Below are 22,659 nucleotides of genomic sequence, written 5' to 3' on the forward strand. Positions count from 1 at the left end.
ATATGATCTACCAGACATATCCAGAATTTATCAAGAAAAAAAACCTGCCTGGGAAGATAATGGTGAGATTCTCAAAGAGATCTACAAGAGACGTGGTGCTCAAGGCCACAAATGGGACAACCCTAAAAATCAAAGATGAAGAAATCAGAGTCTTAAAAGACATACCATTCAAAATAAGAAAGAAGAGGAAACAGTATAAAAATGTAACCAGCTTCTTACAGAAAAACTCCACACCATATAGATGGATAATACCTGAGGGACTTGTCTTCAACTATAAAGATAAAAAAGAAAAGATTGACTCTGTCCTAAAAGAGAAGATGTTTTTGGAACTGCATCAAAGACCAGCAAATGATAAGAGATCAACAGAGGAACAAGACATGGAAGTAAAAAGCAGCACATATGGGTCGGGAAGTTTGGAATGCATGGTGAGCAGTAACCCAGAAGAGGACTCCGAATCAGAAAAAGGGGCTGCGCCCCCAAAACCCCTGAAAGTCCAATGGAATTTTGATAAAAAAAACATAAAGAAATTGAAATAATATAATTTTATAAGTTTGAAAGTTTAATTGTTAAAACTGTACTTACCTGATTCAAACATACAAATACCAGTTTGTAATAGAAGCTGTAAGAAATAGCTGCATTCCCAACTACAACTACTACTAGTTGGGAATGCAGCTATTTCTTACAGCTTCTATTACAAACTGGTATTTGTATGTTTGAATCAGGTAAGTACAGTTTTAACAATTAAACTTTCAAACTTATAAAATTATATTATTTCAATTTCTTTATGTTTTTTTTATCAAAATTCCATTGGACTTTCAGGGGTTTTGGGGGCGCAGCAAATTAGTCTGCTAAAAAATAAAAATTAAAGAAAGAAAGGAAGGTAAATACAAAAGAAAAAAAAAAGTTCCGCTACTAATAAGCATATGGATTTAGTTTGTTGTAGGCAAGAATTATTAAAAAGGAGGAATAGTTATGAAGTTAATAGAATTTAAGTTGTTGGGGTAGTGCAGATAGAGAAAATGCTTATGTTGCTGAACATGCGCAAGGGACATGCGTTATAGTAAAGGAGTAATTGGTTATAAGATGCGCAATTAGGGAAAATATTCTGGAGAAGTACAAGTTAAAAGAGGGATATCAGTTATGGTATAATCTTGTAAAGGTATCCAAATTATTTACATCCATCTGTTAGGTGTTTTTGTTGTTGTCTGTGTGTATTATTTCCATGTTGTTTTGTTGAAACTAATAAAAAGACTATTATAAAAAAAAAAGAAATAGCTGCATTCCATTAACCGTATTATAGCGGGAACTTTGATTAAGCTAATGACTAATCATTTTGCATGATCCTTGTGTAGCTTATCTTTTAGTATAGTGTTTTAATGTTTTGTAGTGTTTGTAGTTGTAGTGTTTGTAGAAAGAAAATTAGATAGATAGATAGATAGATAGATAGATAGATAGATAGATAGATAGATAGATAGATAGATAGATAGATAGATAGATAGATAAAGAAGTCTTGGTTCCTACATAAAGCCATAGTTTAAAACAAAACATGGTTAAAACAAAACATGGTTATTATCTCTCTTATATATAAAGCTCATTTCGTGTGAGTCCTGGAACACGCTCCCACAGGCTTTGGCCATGAGACCTGTCGATCACAAGGTCTTACCATCCATTGGTGGCTGTATTGGCAGGGTCTTGCCATCCATTGGTGACTGCATGCCCATGTGTTGTCAACATCCCGCCCACCTTCAGAAAGAACCACCGCCCAGCCTTTCCGCCTCAGTAAGCTGCAAGGCGGCGTGCGCTACAACGGCCGAAAGGGCTTGCTCGCCTGGCACCCTGCCTTTTCGCCTCCTTCTCCCCCACCCTGGCGGCTCTTCTGGCCTCTGTGGCGCGCCACCTGCTGCCCTGTGGCGCGCCACCTGCTGCTTCGCCCGGACCCGAGCTCCTCCGTCCCTCCCTCACTCCGCCTCCGTCAGGGGCCATGAGCCAGCTCTGGTGATGGTGTGGCCTCTAGGTGGCCTTCTGTCCCGCTGCCGACTGCCTGCCACTCCTGCCGGGGACCGGCACGTACCCGGCCCCGCGCTCCTCCATGCCTCCAGGTGGGTCAGGGGCCACGGGCCGCCTCGCACTCGGCTGGGGCTCCGGGAGGGGGGGAACACGCCTCCTCCTCCACGATGCCATGCTCACCCAGGCCCTCTGCTAGAAGCTCATTGCATTTTGGGCCGCAACATGCCTTCCACCTAGTAATGTATAAATGCAGGTCACTCCACCATGGCTAATTAGGGTCTTTCAAATCAGGCTCCAAAATCATGGTTTGAAACTGCTTTATTGATCACCGTTAATCTTAACTTTTCCTTGACATATGAATGTGGACATCCTGGCCTTTTCCTGGCTTGTTTCCTTTGCTTTGTTGAGTGGTCCCTGCCTACAGGGACACCTGGGCAAAGCATAGGTGATGAAACCAGCATGAGTGATCATCTGCAAGCCAAATCCTGGTTTCACAAACTAACCATAGTTAAAAGAAACCAAGTTTGCATGTCATGTCTGAATTTGAGCCAGAGACCGAACATGTTCACAGCTCAAACTTCATGTATTAATCCCTCCTATTCCTAACATCTCATTGATGGCAAAGAGTTATTCTAAAACCTTCTGAATTAGCAAAAAAATAAATAAAAGTAGGCACATAAATAAAAGTAGGCACAGCACTCATTGTAACAGTTAAACAAAACCCCACACAAAGTACAACTACCTTGTGGCACAAATATGAAAGCTTACTGAGGAGTTCAGAACAATTAAATGTCTGGGCAGATGTTTAGAGAGCATGTGAAGGAAAACTCAGAGTGTATATGACAGAGCATGCATTATCATGCCTACTCTGGTGATGATTGGCAGCAAAATGACCTTACTGCCCTGCCATCAGTGTTTCTGCAGACTGCTGTCCAGTAGAGTTTCCTAGATTGAGAGGGGACTTATATCTTAGATCCCCAAGGATGTAAACCCAGAAAATTGATTTGCTTGCTGTGTCTCATTTGCATGACATTTTGCAAGGGAAATCACTTGTATCCACTGCAGTTTTGACTCTGCAGTTAACCCTGCTCAATATATGGATGCTATTGGAGTGCAGTCTGCTTCAAGCTGGATGGATGGCTTTAAGTTGGGGGTCTTGATAAACTGGACAAACTGTTTTGAAGTGTGTGTGCCAACATCATGTTGGCTTGACCCCTGCCTCTCTCCTATATTGTATCAGTGCAACCTGACTGCTTCTCAACTTCAAGGCACTTACGTTACATGATCCCACAAGGGTCAATCTAGTCTCCCTTGCTATCTGACATCTACCACTGGAAGAAACTGCCTCGGGATTTGGAGTGAGGTGCCAAATATGCAGGTGACACTCAGCTCCATTTCTCTCTACCAGCTCAGAATAAATGCTTGGAGAAACCAATGGGATGGATGAGGGCCAACACACTGAAGCTCAATTCAGACAAGGTGCTACTGGTCAAGAGAACAATGGCTCAGGAAATCAAAAGTCAGCCTGCCATGGAAGGAGTTGCACTATTCCTGAAAGAGCAGGTTTGTAGCCCAGGGATGCTGCTAGGTCCTGGCCTACAATTGGAGGCCCAGATCTCTCCCACCAAAGTGCCTTTATCAGCTTCTGTATCAGCTAATACGTCAGCTATGGCTATTACTTGAACAGCATGATTTGGCCACAGTGATTCATTCTCTGAAGACATCCTGGTTAGATTGCTGCAATACACACTGCATGGGTCTGCCTTTGAAGACTGCCTGGAAACTTCAATCAAGCAAAAATGCAGCAGCCAGCTTTCTACCAGGGGCAGGATATAGGGATTGTATCTCCCTTGTGATTAAAGATAATATAAGCTGCCTATTTGTTACCAGGCACTTCCATTTCAGACCCTAAATCGCCTGGGGCCAGGGTATGTGAAGAATCAGCCCACCAGTCCTACTTTAGTGCTCCCCACACAGAAGTGAGGCTAGCTGTGAGCATAGAGGAGACTTTTTCATTGTTGGTGCTCTGACTGCAGAATACCCTCAAAGCTCTATTGCAGCCTACTGTACTGGCTTTTAGGTATTTTTGTTAATGGTGGCTTTTAATGGAATGTTAACCTGTTCCTTTTATGTCTGCTTTTAATGGCTGCTGTTTTAAAATACTGCTGCAGTTTTAGTCCTGAGTTTCAATTTATTTTAATAGTTATTTTTTAAAAAATAATGAATTGCATTTTTTTGTGTTTTGTTTTATGTTGTAAGCAACCTCCAACAGACCCTGGAGACGGCGGAATATTTAAAATAATTAAATAAATCAAGACACAATGAACTACAGATGTTAAATCACTAATATGAACAGTTTTAAACACAAAGCAGGCTACAAAATGGTCAGACCATTAGGCCTTCAAATACACAATCAAGTTCCAACATGGTCATGCAAACTCTTCCCTATATAAAATGCAGCCTATGGTATAATCATAAAAATAACTACTATCAGGAAACAGAAGCTATTGACTGCAGGTGACTGAATATTGCTTGAGGATATGCATTCTATTACTTAATACTCAGTTGATCAGAGTTCAATTCATGTTTCTGATTCTTAGAAAAGTGCTCCCAAGCTCACATATCTGTACTTAAAAATGGACTGCAGCCCTTGTTCTGTATCACTATTGGATATCTAACAAATAGAAATTTGGGGTCATGGAGGAAATGCATGTCTGAACTGAACAGAGTGCAGAGGCTTAGCATTCCCTTCCTTTCCAATCAGGAGGAGACAGTTACAGTAACGTTTTGGTTTTTAGGTAATGACTGGCCCCGGTCACACGGGAGGTTTTGCCCCGCAAGAGGGACGGATCAGGGGCGCATCAAACGGGCGCGATCACACCGCAACATCTGGGAAGCGGAGTGCACCCGTCCCCGATCCGTCCTTTCCGGGGGGAAACATGTATCAAAAAAAACCTAGAAAAGAGTACCACCTACCTGAAGCTTCGCAGAAAGGGCGGCCGTGGGATCGCCAGTGCACCCGTCTTCCGCAGCATTCGAAGCTCCCGGCCAAACTGCGCATGCGCACACATGCGCAGCCGGCTGCCTCGCTCTCCGTCCCATGGCTTCCCCCCGGCATCTGATCGTGCCAGGGAGCAACTGCACAGCAGCTCAGGGGATCTGTCTGATCCCGCCGCCACGCGTCTATTTTGCTGTGTCTCAGAAAAGCCGCGCTTTGGCCGTGCTCCCCCCCCCCGGGTGACCGGGGCCACTGTTAACCAATTATTTATTTGAAGTGACTCTTTAAGAACTAAACAATCAGAAAAATAGTACCATCACAAATGCCATATCAGTTATCAAAAAGGTGAGCAGGAATTCAGATACTAAAAGAGAGAATTACGGCATGTGAATACACACACACTCACAAATATCAGACTCCGGTCCAAAGGTAGACCTGGCAGTTAGCGAATATAAACTTTTTTCTACAGAGATAAACAGTGCTGTTTTTTATATACATAAAAAGTGCCAGTACTGATATATGTTGTGCTGATTTCTACCCATTCCACCTCAGGACTTGGGAAAGCCTCCCCAAAAGGTGCTAATACTCAATACTGGTGCATACCATCATACACACACACACACACACACACAAGTGTGCCTTGAACATAACTGTGTAGAAAAACATGAGCATTTATTATACTATGTAAAGAATAGCACAAAATGTATTTGTGCCATGTTTTACATATAAACCTCGTATTTTCCTACATATAACTGTGTAAGAAATCTATGCAAATAGACCCTGAAGCTCCATACACAGAGTCTGCAGGATTCTGGGACAAAAAAGAAGTTTAGACAAAGATCTGGTTCATGGGATACTAGCTCATCATTTGTATTCTCCAGTACTGCATCTTCTAGAAGGCTGCTACTCAAGTTTACATCTCAGGGACATGTTCTCAACTTGGCTTGTTGTACTTAGCTAGACTGCCCAGTCATGGGGACAAGTCAAGGCCAACCCATGACCAAGAAGATAGCAACAGGTGTGATAAATGCCAGTTTATAGATTTGGTTTTATGAAAGTTATTAACCACCCAAAAGGACTAGGAGAGCTATAAATTCAAATATGAAAATAGCTTAACCAAATAACCCATGAACATACTTGGGTGGAGAACTGATTCAAGCAAAATACAACACTGCAGCCATTAGACATTTTCTTTGAGGATACAATACAGTAGATAAAACAGACATCAAGGATGGACCACATGAGAAATACTGGGAATGGGTTTGTCCATGGCAAAGACATAAGAATGTATTCACCTGTTTGTTTGTGAACCCATTTGATTTTCTTTTGGTACCATGATTATTTCTTGTTGGAATAATGAAAATGTCATATGGTCATGGAAGAAAATACAGAACTCCAGACCTTTATCACTGCAGTAACCAGATAGCAATCTGGCAATATTGTCCCCCCCACTTCAACTGAAGATGTGAAGCCTGGCCCCAAATGAAAATATTTGGGATGGGGGTGTCTTTTTTCCTGAGGACTTTTTTGTCGAATTGTAAAGGGGGGGGGCACTAAAAATATTCCTACAAAATATTTTCTTGTGGAATGAGTGAAATCTTTTAAAGAAAATGTTTTACACACAGTGTGTAGTACAAAGAGTTTTATGTAAAACAATCTACAGCATGAGATTATAATTGCTGTGTACACAGTAGACATATACAACATATTTGCAAGAATATGTTTTTGATTAAAATGTCTGCAATTAATTCGCTATAATGCATACAATAATACTCTACTGAATAGTTCAGTGATTTCTGTCTTATCAAGTTCAACTCAATATCCAAATATGCTGCTCATATTATTAGGACTGTATTTCTGTTCAAATGTTTTGCTTTGATTACTAGAAAGAAATGCATTTACTGTTTTCAGCTTTTATTTTTACCTACCTCTCAGATGGCAAAAACTAAGATACATGTGCTAAGGCAGCATAGCTGCCTGGAGCATGCAGTTTCTCCCCCCCCTCATTTTAATATTGGGTTGTTTATAGATACTGAAGGCATTTATACTTTTAAATGTCATAAATATGGCAAATTAGTACAATTTTGTATGCTAACTTATTAATGATGGATTTTATATTAAAGGCCTAAAGTACGTGTAGGGTTGATAAGAAAGTATTGCACCTATTTCAAATCCTTCCAACATTTCCAGGTTTGTTTCTTTTAGTGAAAAAAAAAGAGAACAGTCTGGTCCTCATCAATCACGTCAACATTTCTCTAACCTGTCCCTCAAAAGAGATAAAGCTAAGACAGAAATGTATTTAGTTTCGAAATCATTTGTGGGGGGGAACACTTTAAAAAATTTCCCTGCAAATACTTCTTGCATTAAGAGGGAAGAAATAAACCGTCTAATATTATTGCCTCCATGTTTAAAATGTGTAGAGGGGGATCAGAATATTATGCCCATATTGCAAGTGGTGAGGCTGAGGCTAAGAGTCAGATTAGTTTACAACAACTCTGTATTGTAGTGAAGAGTAATCCCTGTGCTGCGAGCTGGAATTCTGGGTCTGAGAGACTGAGCAAGCAGCACTGTGATATAAAATTATGCAATTAAGTCCACTGTGAACATCTGTCCCCACATTACAGACAGAGAGGTCTAAGCAATAGTTGTTTTTAACAATCCTGTAAATTCTAGTCCACTATTAATATCCCCACACTGAAGTCTCTCTTGTGGGTTACAACCACCCTACATTATGATTTCAGATGGGGTCTGAAGTTGACAGGCAGTGGCTTACAATGTTTCTAGAAAGTCTTTAAGAACCATTGCCTACTCAGTCTTCATTGAGAAAATTCAGTGTTGCAAATACATATTTCCAATACAATAACTAGACGGTACACACATTAACAATATGCAGGCAGCAGAACAACTGAATGAGACATACAGATGTTTCAAGAGAATATATTTTGCTAAGGGTTTGTGTACCTAATCACCTGGGCAGGTGGTCATGATAAAAACACATGGTACAGCAAAACGTACTCACTGCTAGAAAACTTTAGATTGCAGCAAAGGTAAATCCAGTTAAATTTCCAGCTTAGTATCAGCACATTCCACTCCCTAGATACTATACCCTCATCTACCAGCACATCCAAATTTTGGCAAAATAATTAAGAGGTACTACATCTTCTCCCTCTGCCCACTATAGCCACCAGGAATGCAAGGCATTTTGACATTACTGATGTGTAGGCTCTCAAATTGTTAGAACACATACATCACATGAACACATGAAGCTGCCTTATATTGAATCAGATTATTAATCCATCAAGGTCAGTATCATCAACTCAGACTGGCAGTGGCTCTCCAAGGTCTCAGGCTGGGGTCTTTCACATCACCTGATCCTTTTAGCTGAGGATGATCCTTTCAGTTGAGGATGCCACCTAATCCTTTCAGTTGAGAATCCCAGGGACTGAACCTGGGATCTTCTGTATGCCAAGCAGATGCTCTACCACTGAGCCACAGCCCCTACTCATCATCTGAGAAACCTGAGTGGAAACAGCAGCTACCAGGAAGTCATGACTTATCAAAGCTATGGGGGTTCTCTGCAAGGATAGAAGACCCTCACTAGAAACTCTTAAATAATCCTAAGGAAAAGAGAAAGAGTCTTCAGAAATGTAACTGTTAGAAGGTAGAAAACAAGAGTAAATGTTCTAATTTCACAATACAGAAACAGTATCCATGTCATCACTCTATATCTGAAATAAAAATGTATACTGAATAAATGTTATGGGAAAAGGAGATGAAAAATGAAGTTTTTTGGACAATGCCCATTTTTAAAAGATACTGAAGCTCAAAGAGGGTTGTAAAGTATGAATGGCTTTTCAAAACTAATAGGCTGAATTAAGTGGCAGGCAAAACCCCCCAACCTTGACCTACTAATAACCAATGTTCCCTCTAAGCTGCGGAGTCCTGTGAGCAAAAATTCTACTCTGTGGGCAACCGGCATTAAAGTTGTGAGCAAGTAATTTGGCTACTGCATAGATCAGTTTGCTCTGGAGCCATCCTTCCTGGGCTAAGACGAAAAATGTGTGAGCCGGAGACTAAAAACCTGTGAGCTAGCTCACACTAACTCAGCTTAGAGGGAACACTGCTAATAACTATTACTGCATGGAGGAAAACAAACATTGTCCCAATGGCCTTTAGTCAGTGAAAAAGGAATTTGACAGGGATGTTTCAGCAAGCAAGATGGAAGAGCAGCTGCTTTGGCATGTAAGAGGATTGTGGAGATCAAAGAGCAGCATAGGAGAAAAGAGCTTAGATAGTAGGGGCCCACAATCTGTAGGTGTGTGTCAGGACCAATGTTCCCTCTAAGCTGAGTTGGTGTGAGCTAGCTCACACCAACTCAGCTTAGAGGGAACACTGGTCAGGACCAGACATATTTAATTATTTATTTCAAAAATAAGATGGTTATTGTGGCAGTACTGATGTTATGGAAGGAATTTTAAGCATGTAAGATACGGGAGGGTGGCATCGTGTTGTAAGGTGAGAGGGAATTTAAAAAAAAAAACACCTTAACACTGGTTCTGCTACTGTTCTCTCTCCCTATCCATACTAGAAGGAACTAAGAGACAAAATTATAGATGTGTTGTTGTCTGATGTTGCATTGCTTTTTTTCCCTACTGGTTACAATTGAAAATGGATTTAAAGAAATTAAGTCAGGTGACAGCATGTTCAAAATCAGCCCACTTGGCAACCCAAGCTCTATGCCAATGGGTATGTGGCGCTCTGCAAGTACAAATCCTGAAGCTTTCATAAACATGCCATAGTGATGCTCCCCCATTCATAAGTGTATAGGAATGCCACAATGGCATGCAACAGTACCTGCCCATCCTGGGTGTCACTTGTCATGGATCACTGCTCTTTTTATATATTTATCAGATTCTAATTATAGTTAATATTTCTGATATAACATTACTTGAAATATTATAATTCAATCCAGTGATCAACTGTTCTGTAGGTATTGTTGCACAGAACTGATATTTTTCGGCAGAAGGCATTTTAAAGTTCATATGGTAAAATCTAACTTATATTGAAATTATGTTAATACCCCTTTATAAAAGGGAATAAGGGCAACATCAGTTCTATTAGGCTTTATTATAAATTTCCCGCCCAAAGCATAACAACCTCAAGGGGCCTCTCCTGATAGGATAAACAATAGATTGTCCCCTCTACCTACACTTCAATTCTAAAGACTGCATTATTTGTCAGCAAAGTTACCAGTATTTGCTTTTCTACATAACAAATGCTGCCTAAAGGTGTTTTCTGTTTGAGGTGCATAGTTTTTTTCCAGCCCCATACAATCACAGCTCTGATCAGACTACAATTGCAAAACTCAGCAAGGCAAGTCTGACAACTGCAGTAATTTTAATGTGCATTATTCTTCTGCCCATTCTTGATCAGGTTTTAAGAAATGCGTTTTAAAACTATATTTGAAAATTAACAAAGATTTTCTATAGCTGAATAAAGATATTTAACAGATGGCTGATGATAACTAAAAAACATAAATCATGACATTTCAAAACAAATCAAGTTACACATAGAACACAATGGTTAGGAGTTCAAATCAATATATCAAAATTTCAATATATCTAATTCTCAATGTGGCCCTATCTGTGAACAATCCAGAGACTGAGGAGCAATGAATTTTTATTGATTTATTTATTTAGTTCGATTTGTATCCCGCCCTCCCTGCCGAAGCAGGCTCAGGGAGGCTTACATTAAAAAGTTAAAATATATTAAAACACAGATGTATTAACACAATACAACATCATAAAAACTCTTAAACATAACAAGTCACAAATACAGATAAAGTGCTGGTGGAGGTAGCGTCCCAATAGGTCATGATAAGATGATAACAAAGTATGGTCAAAGTCAATGTCCAGTATATCATAGTCTGTTGATATTGACATAGAGGGCCTTGACAATTCAGTTGTTGTTAGTAGTGGCTCCTAATCGAAGGCCTGGTGGAAGAGCTCCGTTTTACAGGCCCTGCGGAACTGTAAGAGGTCCTGCAGGGCCTGATGTCTTCCGGGAGCTCATTCCACCAGTGTGGAGCAGCTACTGAGAAGGCCCTGGCCCTGGTAGAGGCCAGTTTGGTGTCTTTTGGTCCAGGGAGGGCCAAACGATTTTGAGACCCCAACCTCAGTGCTCTCTGGGGAACATGTGGGGAAAGGAGGTCCCTCAGGTAGGTAGGCCCCAGACCATATAAGCCTTTAAAGGTCAAAAACAGCACCTTGAAGCGAATCTGGTATGCTACTGGCAGTCAGTGCAGTGCCTTTAGCACAGGGTGGATGTGCTCCCACATCAGGAGACCCATCGACAGCCTGGCTGCCGCATTTTGCACCAGTTGCAGCTTCCAGAGTTGTGACAAGGGCAGCCCCATGTAGAGAGCATTGCACTAGTCCAATCTCGAGGTGACCATTACATGGATCACTGTTGCCAGATCATTGTGTTCAAGGAAGGGAACCAACTGCCTGATCAGTCAAAGATGTTAAAAGGCTGCCTTGGCAGTGGCTGCTACCTGGGCCTCCATTGTTAAGGAGGCATCCAGGAGCACTCCCAAACTCCTAACCCTCAAAGCTGGCACCAGCGGCGCCCCATCAAATGCCAGTACTGGGATCCCTACTCCCGGTCCACTTTGACTCAGGCACAGGACCTCCGTCTTTGTCGGATTCAGTTTCAATCAACTCAGTCTAAGCCAACCAGCCACGTCCTGTAGCGCCCGGTCCAGATCTTCCAGGGTAAAGTCGGACCACCCGCCCAACAACTGATATAGCTGGGTGTCATCCGCACATTGGTGACACCCTAGCCCGTGCCTCCGGGCAATCTGGGCAAGGGGGCACATGTAGATGTTGAATAACATTGGGGAGAGCACTGCCCCTTGGGGCACTCCGCAGATCACCAGGTGCCTTTGGGACAGCTGATCCCTGAGCGTCACCCTTTGTCCCCAACCTTGGAGAAAGGAGATGAGCCAATGCAAGGCAAGCCCCTGAATCCCAGTGTCAGCGAGGCGGTGGATCAGTAGCTGATGGTCGACCACGTTGAATGCTGCCAACAGGACCAACAACAGCAGCACCGCCATCCCACCCCAATCCAGATGTCTCCGGAGGTCATCTGTGAGGGCAACTAGTGCCGTCTCTGTCCCATGGCCTGAGCGGAAGCTGGACTGGAAGGGGTCAAGCATGTAAGTGTCATCCATAAAACCCTGCAACTGTATCGCCACTGCCCTCTCAATTAATTTGCCCAAATGAACAGACAAGACAGATCTTTCTACAAAGCTGAGAAAAGGTCAACGTTTGCAGAAAAATCTGAAATAAAAAAAATCATTGGGAGGTTTAAAATCCACCCAAATAATAGAAGCATGGCCTGTACCTTTAAGAAATGAATGCCTTCTGAAAGGTATTGTGGGGGTAGCTAGGCAATCACAACAATATTGCTGGCCTTCAAACTCTGATTTCTGTTAATAAGGGCAGGGGGAGGGGCACTTTCCAGGCCTGTTTTGGCCTTTAAAGGATTCATCAAGGACAGGCTCAGCAGCAACCACTAACAGGCCCAGCTTCTAATTACTATCAACAGCAGCCAGTACATCAAATCCAGTGTGTTGTAGTGGTTAGCATTTCAGGCTAGAATCTGTGAGACTACTTTGCTATGTAAGCTGATTGTGTGATCTTGGGCCAGTCACACATAGCCTAACCTACCTCACAGGTTGTTGTGAGGATAAAATGAAGGACATGAGAACAATGTAAGCTACGGTACTTTGGGTCCACACTGAGGAGAAAGATAGGCGAGAAATGAAGTATATGTAGCTGAAGATGAGGAAGCAGATAAAATGTAGGTTGGCTGGTAAGTGGAAGGAAGAGAAGGAAGCAAGAAAAGGGGAGAAGATATGAGGGCTGCCAGAGGAGTGAAAGAAGAAACAGTGAAGGAAGGGATACAGGGGGGAACGAGATGCCCTTGAAATTCTTGCGGGCCCTCCACTTGTAATATATATTTGTTCAAATAATTTCACTCCAAATACAACCACAACCACAACCAAATACAATCACTGAGTTTGCACTAAGTTCTATGTCTACATTTGGAACATTAATAACTTGAATACCAAGAAAGAGTTATGGTAATAGACCCAAGATCACAGAGCAGGAGGCTGCAGGAACAATGGTATAAAGCCTTGTGAAAGACAACTGCAAGACTACAAAAGGGAGTGCCTTTCAGGCAGAGCAGATACTGTCCCCACTCTGTGTTTCAGACCATATTCACTCCTGATATGGACAACTTTTTCACAGTTTAACCCTGCAATGTATATAATTGCTCACGGAAACTTGCTTGCAACACTGCTCCTTCTCACCCTGTGAGAGGCTCAGTGCTATAGAAGCTGAATGCAGAAATGAGGAAGCCATGTGCCATCTGCATAGTGCTGCTGCCTCTTTAACATAGAGATAGAAGAAAAAAAGAGAACACACGCATGCACCTACCCACTCACACCGGTCATCCTCAGAGGCCCTTCCTTTGCTTGCCCCTGCCCTCTGAGGCTAGACAGGCAGCAACCCAAGAAAGGGCCTTCTTGGTCATGGCACCAAAACTCCCTCCCCAGGGAGATCTGTCTGTCACCCTTTATTGGTAACTTTCATCAGCAGGTGAAGACCTTTTTGTTTCATCTGGAATACCCCAATAATGGTTATTGGCCCTCCTTCTAGTCTTGTTTGTTTTTGCATTTTTAATTGAATTTTACATTTTAACTGTATTCTTAATTGTTGGGGGAAAATACTGCTTTTAATATTTGCTGCCTTCTGGACCCTGACTGGGTGGAAATTTGGTATAAAATTGTTTTAAATAAAAATAAAACAAAGTAAACATAGACAGCACTGCTCTGTGTAGAAATTATAGGAAAGGAGGTGGGGGCACAAGCAAATATGATGGGGTACTAATGGTCCTTTGTCAACACAACAGTGTAAGATGTCAGGTTGTACTTGTGTGAGAAGCAGTTCTCTGAGTGAACAAAAGTACACTTTTGTATTGGCAATGTCATATTGGCCCCAATGTGGCACAGTAATGTCATGAACAATCATTTACAATGAAAGTAGCTTCCCATTTCTAGACCACTGGAATCATGGAGACCAGCACAATGCTTCAGGTACTTCTGGGGTACCTAAGAGGTTATATCAGGAGTGGCGCCAAGTGTCTCTGCATCAGTCACTGGGGTTAGGGAGCTGCAGTAATTTTGCTTGCACTTCTGCAGCTATAGTCCCAAGCAAAAGCAATGTCACTGAACTGTCCAAATGCTCACTTATTATGCTGCATGAAAAGCATGACAACTTATACTAAAGCTGCAATCTGTATGGTCTCACCTGCTCAGGACTGCCTACTTTTTCTCTAGCTCTGCCTCCTGTGACTTTAACAACAAGTCAGTGCAATGAAAAACTCTCTGCTCAGCAGTTCTGATAAAGAGTCAGCTCATTCACCATTTGACACGTTGCAATCCACATGGAACCGAGTTATACGGGGGATGCAACATGTGATTGGATCATATTTGGGAGTCTGTTTTTTCCCTTTGGATCTTGTAGCCCACAGTTTCAGTCTGTTTCATCTTTCACACAACCCAGTTCTATTATCTGCCTCCACTGACTCGCCCCATTTTTATCCCACTGTTCCTCCAAGGAGCTCCAGGTAGCACACATGGTCCTGTTCCCACCCCCCCAAATTTTATTCTCACAATTACTCAGAGAGGTAGGTTAGGCTGAGAGTGTGTGGCTCAAGGTCACCCAATGAGTTCCATGGCTGAGTGCGGATTCAAATATGAGTCTCTGTAATACTCAGAAGCCTAATCCATGTTTTATTATAGTTCCATGGTACTAGATACTAAAGCAGTTCAACACCAGATCTTACTCATGGCTACCTACAAGCTGGATCTAGGGAAACTGCTATGAAGGACTCAGGTGGGCATCATTCTCCTTCGTCTCATACTGTTCATTCTGAATAAAGTTATACTATGGCCCCTGCCACACGGCAGGGAAAAGACGGGGCAAAGCACAGCTTTTAAAAGCCGCGCCAAAAAAGAAACGCGGCGGCGGGATCCCACGGATCCCGGTAGCCGCGCTCCGTTGCTCCCCGGCACGATCAGATGCCAGGGAGGAAGATACTAGTCGGAGGGGGAGGCTGCCGTACTGCGCATGCTCGAGCATGCGCAGTACAGCAGGGGGCCGGGGATGTGACGGCGGCAAGACGCGCCGCCGATCCCACGGCCAGGATGAAGCAGACCATCCGGATGAACCACCAAAGGTAGGTGGTTCATCTTTGACGCGCTTCATCGGGGGAAGGGCCGGATTGGAGGCTCGAGCGCAACGCTAGGCAGATGTTGGCGTGGGATCGCGCCCGTTTGCTGCGCTTCCAATCCGGCCCGATCCCGGCCCAAACTGCCTCGTATGAACGGGGCCTATGTTTATCTATGCAGGACTCAACATATTCCTGAGTTACAGAATCTTACAGTAGACTGAGTCCAAGTCCAACACTTTAACTACACTGGCTCTTCGTCACTGAAAAAAGTAATAAAGATCACCACACAGGGAGAAACACAATTCACCAAATCTCCATAACTTAGTCAAATCAACAACCTGGTCTTGTAGAGTGTACGTAGCAGGATTTGGATGGCATTTCAAAGTCTGAATGCACTCAGCTTGACGGAGGGATGCTTATGTCCACAGCTCAGTAAATGTATCGTTCAACTATTCCTCACTTAGCAGATTCCCCTATGTCACGCACAAAGAATAAAGAAATGAGCCAGCTCCTTGATTGCCTTCAATAATACACAAATACAGCTAGGCAGGTTTTACTATGGGCTTCAACATGCTTCACTGAAAAAGAAGCAGCAACTACAGCTGCTTGTGGCTGTAACCAGAAGGTGATGCGATAAATGAATGTCAGGATTAGGATCAGGGCAGCACTACCCATTAGGATTGCTCTGCAGCAAACATGCTAAGTGTGGATGTCATGCGTGTGCAGATGTAGCCTTAAGTGTTTGTTTACATGTGATGGGAACACTGCATTTACAGATGCCCGTAGATTGTCTCACACATGCACTTTTTCCATAGCAATTAGTAATGTATGGTACTGTCTTCAGCTCGGCACCTATTTTATTTTCCTAACTCCTCTGCACTTCTGGTGGATAGAGGGTTGACACAACTTTATGCATGAGAGTTGTTATTCAGATTATTTGGAAACATAATACAAAGTGGGTTGTAAGCAACATACTAGGAGGTCAGTTCTTTTCATAAAAGCTGGGAGGGAATGTTCTACGCATGCCTACAAAAATCACCCTTCTCCTATATGCACTTCCTTACCTTCAGTATTCTTAGCAAAGTTCTTCATTGACACACCTTCCGCTACTCAAGATCAACATTTAAAAGCCCAGGTATTTCAAGTGGACTGGGAGGAACAATGCAGCCAATGATGCCATACAAACTACACTATTGCAAGGAGAGTGTGGCAAGACTAGCAACTGGCTCTCCAAGAACTGTGCCCAACCGGGGTCAATTTAAGAAGCATCCCACAAGGGGGTTCGGTTTGTTCATGAAGCAGACCACAGAGTCCTGAAAAAAGCAAGGGCATGAGCAGGCAAAAGCTACCCATCTGAAGTTAGCCACCCATCTGAAGTTATTGTGCATCTCAAACCAACAGAACCAGAGAAGCAATTGTGTAACTGCAAACAAGAAACTGCAAACAAGGAGGGCCAGTTACCTTCAACAGGGCTGGTGGTTTCTGTGAGACAAGTGCCGGTCCCATAAGGAAACTGGACCAAGAGCTGTCAAACTTGTTTTGTGAAAGGTATCATATTGTGGCAATTGTCTTAACTTCCAGTCTGGTTTGATGCTAGTTCAGGCTCCTATACAAAATCAACTGACATCACGGCCACTCACACAATCATTGGCACTTTGAAATGGCTATTCTGCTAAGCCTTTAAAACTGGGGGAACAGAAACTACAGTCCTATGAATGAACACAGTGAGACTTATTCTGAGCAACAACGAATGGGATTCAATATTTCATAGGAGATGCAGAAATATAGACTTAACCTTGGTGAAATCAAGCACCACATTACAAGCACCTGCAGCACAACATTTCCAGATGCTCAGGGACTTTCAAGCATGAGTTTCTCAGTGCCCCCTTCCACAGCAGCTGTAAATGCCTTTCCTGGGGGTCCCCACAGAAATGCTGTACTGGATCCAACCCCATCTTTTGTATTCTTAATTCCTACCACCAAAGTGTTCCACTTTGAGGGAGGCTCTACCTACAGAAGGAAAACTCTGATCTTTCCTGTGAGGGGCACCCCAGTATAAATTATCCCAGTATAAATGCCTGGGAGCATGCTTCCACGGAGGAATTCAAGAAATCCCTAGACAGGTATCTGTTATTTGAAAGTGCCCTAAACTGAATAAATCATAGATCTTCCAGCTACCACCTACCATAGCATCCTATCCCCACTCCCTTGTGTTAAATAAACTAAAGCAAAGCATTTGAAACTGAAACAATAAGTCTGATAGCATATCAACAGTCAACAGTGGGAGGGCTTCTAATGTCCTGGCCCCACTGTTGAACCTTCTGATGGCACTGGTATTTCTGGCCACTGTGTGATACAGAGTGTTGGACTGGATGGGCCTTTGGCCTGATCCAACATTGGCGTCTCTTATGTTCTTATGCTGCATCCATTGATGCAAAATTAAAATCTTCTAGTGAGAGTGGGCTTTTACATCTAACAACTTTGAAAGTTTTATTCTATCACACAAACTTAAACTTTGTGTCTACCTTTCATGGCATTATTATTGTAGAAATCTGAAACAGGATTTGAAACTTTTTCAAATGAGAAATTAACTGGATTTAAAATTTCCACAACAGCCAGCCTGAGCACTCACATTAACTCTCTGTGTAAGGAACCTTTTTAGAGACAGGGGACCACAGGTATGCACATTATTATAAAACCTCCAATCAACCTTCTCTTCCTAGATCAATTAATATCGAAGTATGTAAACAAGGAGATCTGGCAAAGCTATTAATGATCATAATCATTGTATTGTCTTATGTGTTTGTACACTGATACTCTTAAAGCTATGGGGGGGTACAAAGATAATTACTGCCTTTGGTTTGGCTTTATATGTAAATTACTACTGAGAAATAAAAGTCACAGGAAAGGTTTGGAATTGATATTCCTGTTACTCAACAATTATTTTCTGTATCTATAATATAAATGCATATTTATTTATTTATTTATTTCATTAGATTTCTTGACCGCCCTTCAGAGCGGTTTACAAAAGAATAATTCAATACATTATAAAACCAATTAAAACCATAACAAATCAATATTAAAAACATTAAAACATAAGTATATGAAAACATTTTAAGAACAAGATGGCATATCTAGCATTCAGTTATGGGGGAGGGGGTGTGCCGGGCAGATGTAAGGAACCGTCACTGGCCTCGGCCAAAGGCCTGGCAGAACATCTCTGCCTTACATGCCCTGCGAAACTTTAATAGGTCAGACAGGGCATGGATGTCAAGTAGACATATTCCTATGTTTTTGCTTAAGTCATGAGAGTTTTAGAACACATCACACCATAAACAAGGTTAAGTTCGCCTGTAGCAAGAAAACCTTCTGATGAACTTTTGTTAGTGGAGGTTTGCAAGAGATCCCCTAGAACTGCTATTGTTTTAAGGAATTTGGAAATACTTGGCTGATTTTCAGTTTGCTGTATGTTTGTCACATTACCATCTGCAAGCTGCACCTTTAGCCTGTTCACTCCCACCTCAGTTTCCGAAATGTAAACCAAGGAAAGGCATGAGGCTTCATCTGTATTATACACCACTGTTTTTATAACAGCTGTGAAGACAATGGGAAGGCAAGCTCTCCACAGAAGCAGCTCTTTGGTTAGGGGAGCTTGGATTTCACACAGCAGCATACAGCGCAACCCAGGTGCTGTTTTTTAGACAGCTATGCCCCTGTACGGCACAAGTGCTTACATGCCTGGGCCTGCATGATCAGCCATACATCCAGCCCTGCAGAGTCATGACCAAACAGTAGCAAGCCAGAGAGGTCTCTGGTACAAGAGAACCAAGTGTCAGCTCCCTCAGTAATGTCTTTCCCTTTTTCACAAGAAACCACGTCCCCTGGAAGATGCACTGCATCTTCTCCCTCACAATCCCTTTCCCAGCTTATTGCTATGTGACTTCACACAGGACAGGCAAATGGCTGCCTCCAAAACTTATCTCTGATTCTGAAAACTATCCAATTGGCTTGAAAGGGAACTGCCACAGTACTGTCCTCAATGAAACTATTAGTACACCATTGCTCTTATTTATGACAGACAATAGGAAGCTCCTCCACCAGGATCTCTTTTTTTAGTTCTCTTGCCCTCTGGTCTCAGTGCTTTCTTATGTTCTTTGTTAATCCATTAACACTATAGGTCAATTGTCCAACACGAATTGATCAGAACTGGATTTGCTGGGGTGTTTATGATTAGTATATGGTGTAGCTTGTTCTATCCAACCCTACCTAGGGCTTTTTAAAACATTTGTAAATTGTTTATTCTCCTCCCACCACCTAACATTGCTTCTGTTCTTCCTCCCCCTCCCCTGATTAGGAAATGTGCCATTTTACATGTAGTTTTCCTGAGTACAATACAGCATATACATGCAATGAATGTACAAAAGCATTAGCCTTTCCGCATGTAGCCAACAAGTGAGAAATACAGCATTACGCAAATCACACACAAAAGTAATTAATTAAGGAAATGTGTTTGTGCAATCCGTAAATTGTCAACACGGCTCTCCTACGGCCTAGGTAAAAGTTGTTCAACATACAGACTGAGTGGAAGTCTCTTGCGCTCTCACACTGGCTGTCCGTACACAAGAAGAACAAATCCTGTTTTAAAATACTTCCGCTCCACCTTGAATTCAAAAACAATCAAACCTCGGAAGGGGACCCACACAAAATCTTAATGCCTGGGAGGCAAATGAGATTATATAACCTATTTTTTACACAGAGAAATCTGCTCTATTCTAGTTATCAATACACTGTCTATCATACACTGAAGCCCTCTTGGCAGAAGCACAGACTGTGATCACAGTTACAACCAACTGGGAAGTACAAAGTGTAAGGAAAATAAAAGAAAGAAATCCAAATCTGTTACAGGCCACTGATTTCAAAACTTCAACTGAGAAAACCAGGAGTTGGAGCAGAAACCAAACTTTCTAAAACACTTCTGGATGTCTTCCAAGTGGAAACTGTAGGACTCTTCTCTGAGTCCTCGGGCTTTCCCCCTGCCCCCCTGCCCCCAAAGTCGGCTGAGCAGGGGAGCTTACTCCAAGGGCGGAGGTACCCCAAGAGGCTCCAAGAATACGATTCCCTTCTTCAGAGGAAAACAAAACACGGCCGATAGGAGTGAAACTCGGGGACTGCGGGTGGGAAAAAAAATAGGGGCTTCCCTGTACTCCGTCTGACTACCACTACCAACTATATGGGCGGGAGAAAGACTTGCGGTGGGGGGGGGGGGTCTGTGAAGGGACAGGGGGCGGGGAAACTGCGCCGGCCCCCGCGCTCCGGACTACTGAAGGGGGGCGCGCAACAGAGTCCCGTCGTCTTCCTTCCCTCCTTAAAAGAGTTCCCAGGACCGGAGGGCCGGGAGAGAAGAAAGAATAAAAGAGCGCCTGCTCGCTCACTCACTTACTTCGTCCGGGGGGGAGGGAGGCTGGGTGGGTGGCGGTCCCGCTGATACGGCTAGCAGAGGCTTTGGTTCGGTTCGGCAAAAGGGTGACAGGGTAGCAGGAAGGCGGCGGGCCGGGGAGGCGCGGCTGGCTGGCTGAGGAATCCGCCGCGCACGGAGTAGAGGGAGCCGGGAACAGCGCAAGAGCGACGGGAAAGTTTGTGCGAAGGAGGGAGGAGCAGAAACTTGGAAAGAGAGAGAGAGAGAGAGGGAGGGAGGGAGAAAGAGCCCGAGCCAGCCCCCGCCCTTCAACGCGGACGGACAACCTTCTCCGCCACTGGGGGAGGAGGCCGCCTTCTGCGCTGGGGGAGCAGGGCCCTCTCTCGTAAAGGGAGCTCTCCCGGGGGGCGGGGGGAGCCGGGAGCCGTTTACTGGAAAAGGCTGGAGCGTTACGCCTAACCCCGCTCCCTCGCAACAAGAAGAAGAGTGGGGGGTGGGCGATCGTGGATTGGGGCCAGTACGCCCTTTTCTTAAGTGTGAATCCAGTTTCACCCGAGGGGAGTACTTGAGCATAATGGGGTCTAGAGGATAGGAGCGTTGGACTTCGGGCAGAGAGTTCGAGGTTCAAATCGCGCCTCGGATCTGCAAGATAGTTGAGTGACTTCAGGCCAATCGCTATTTTACCTCCCTGGCAGGCTTGTGGAAGGCACCGAGTGGGTTTAACATTTTTGTAAAGGAGGTCCCCGCGAATGTTTGCTGCTGAGGTTGCAATCCTATGGCAAGCTTAAAGTGACGTGACTTCCCAGCAAACAAAAGGTTGCATCGAACTATTACAGATGGCAGGGGTGGCATGAACTTTCTTTGCCCCATGGAAAGGGGAAATCGGTAGGATATTAATTTCACAGGGGATGGGCTTGTTATCGGGTTGCCCCTGTCGCAGGAGCGACGACAACTATACTGGAATGCTTGAGCGCTGGAGGTCCTCCTGAGCCGGCATAACCTGTCTGGAACAGGTCGGACGGGTGGCGATTGTCTCTTCTGCCCGAGGGAAGACTAAAGACCCGCCTGCCTGTGTTTGGGTTCGGGGAATAACTTGCTTAGGAGTTGGAGGAGGCGCTTTTAATCTCCCCGGAGCAGCCCCTACCCTGAATCACAGCCTCTGCTCTCTACTGCTGATGTCACCATGGAAGGAGCGGCTCCGGTCGGATTCAGAGCGGCTACCAAGCAGGCTCTGCTCTGACTTCCAAGTCCTTGTGCTCAGCCTCCCGCGGCAGCGCCTCCTACAGGTCTCGACCACAACACGCAGCCTCCCCAGAATCATTTCATTGCAACCAAGGAAGCCGCAGTCAACAATAGAGGAAGTCGGTTAGACTTATGAAAACTTGGTTTCTTCCACCCTTCGCCAAGAGGCGGTCTGCAAGGAAACGGAGCCGACAACGGGGCGAGGGGGCGGGGACGGTTCTCGCGCTCTTGTCGCCTAGTCCAGCTATAACCAGACTTTTTGCAAAGGATGCAAAAGGGAAGCCAAAACAGGGAAAGTCTTCTGGCCTGGCATCAACTCGCATTCGAGTTTTGTGAAACGGACACTCTTAAACAAACAAACCAGAAATTAATCCCACACGCGCTTAATCCAGTCTGTTAAAAACCAGGCCAAACAAGGGAGAGGGAGACTGATAAGCATTCGAGAAAATATTCGACTTGGACGAAGTCTGTAGCTGGCTTTGTTGGTCCGTAGAAAAATTCCAAAAATAGCCGTCATGTAATACCTTTCTGTTAGGACCAATCACCAAATAGCAAGCTTGTGGCTTCTCCAGACCAGAACTCCTCAGGCTGACTGCTCACTGCTAAGCAAACGGGAGGGGGGTGGGGTCAGACTTTTCAAAGCATGGTAAAGACCCCTTTCAAGAGCCATACAATGGAATAAAACGTCTCTGAT

The 22,659-nt window shown here is 43.7% G+C and overlaps 1 protein-coding gene across 2 annotated transcripts in view; it reads right to left on the reverse strand.

The window, feature by feature from the left end:
- The window catches only part of TEAD3 (TEA domain transcription factor 3), a 109,996-nt gene extending 89,029 nt beyond the window's left edge, over nt 1–20,967 (reverse strand). For both annotated transcript variants that reach the window (XM_015411844.1, XM_015411845.1), the window contains exon 1: nt 20,748–20,967. The gene's annotated coding sequence lies outside the window, so the exon portion shown is untranslated. The remainder of the gene's footprint in view (nt 1–20,747) is intronic.
- Nucleotides 20,968–22,659: the final 1,692 nt, after the last annotated feature.

The sequence above is a fragment of the Gekko japonicus genome, unplaced genomic scaffold (genome assembly GCF_001447785.1).
Source record: "Gekko japonicus isolate JY-2015 unplaced genomic scaffold, Gekko_japonicus_V1.1 scaffold309, whole genome shotgun sequence".
NCBI classification, from domain to species: Eukaryota; Metazoa; Chordata; class Lepidosauria; order Squamata; family Gekkonidae; genus Gekko; species Gekko japonicus.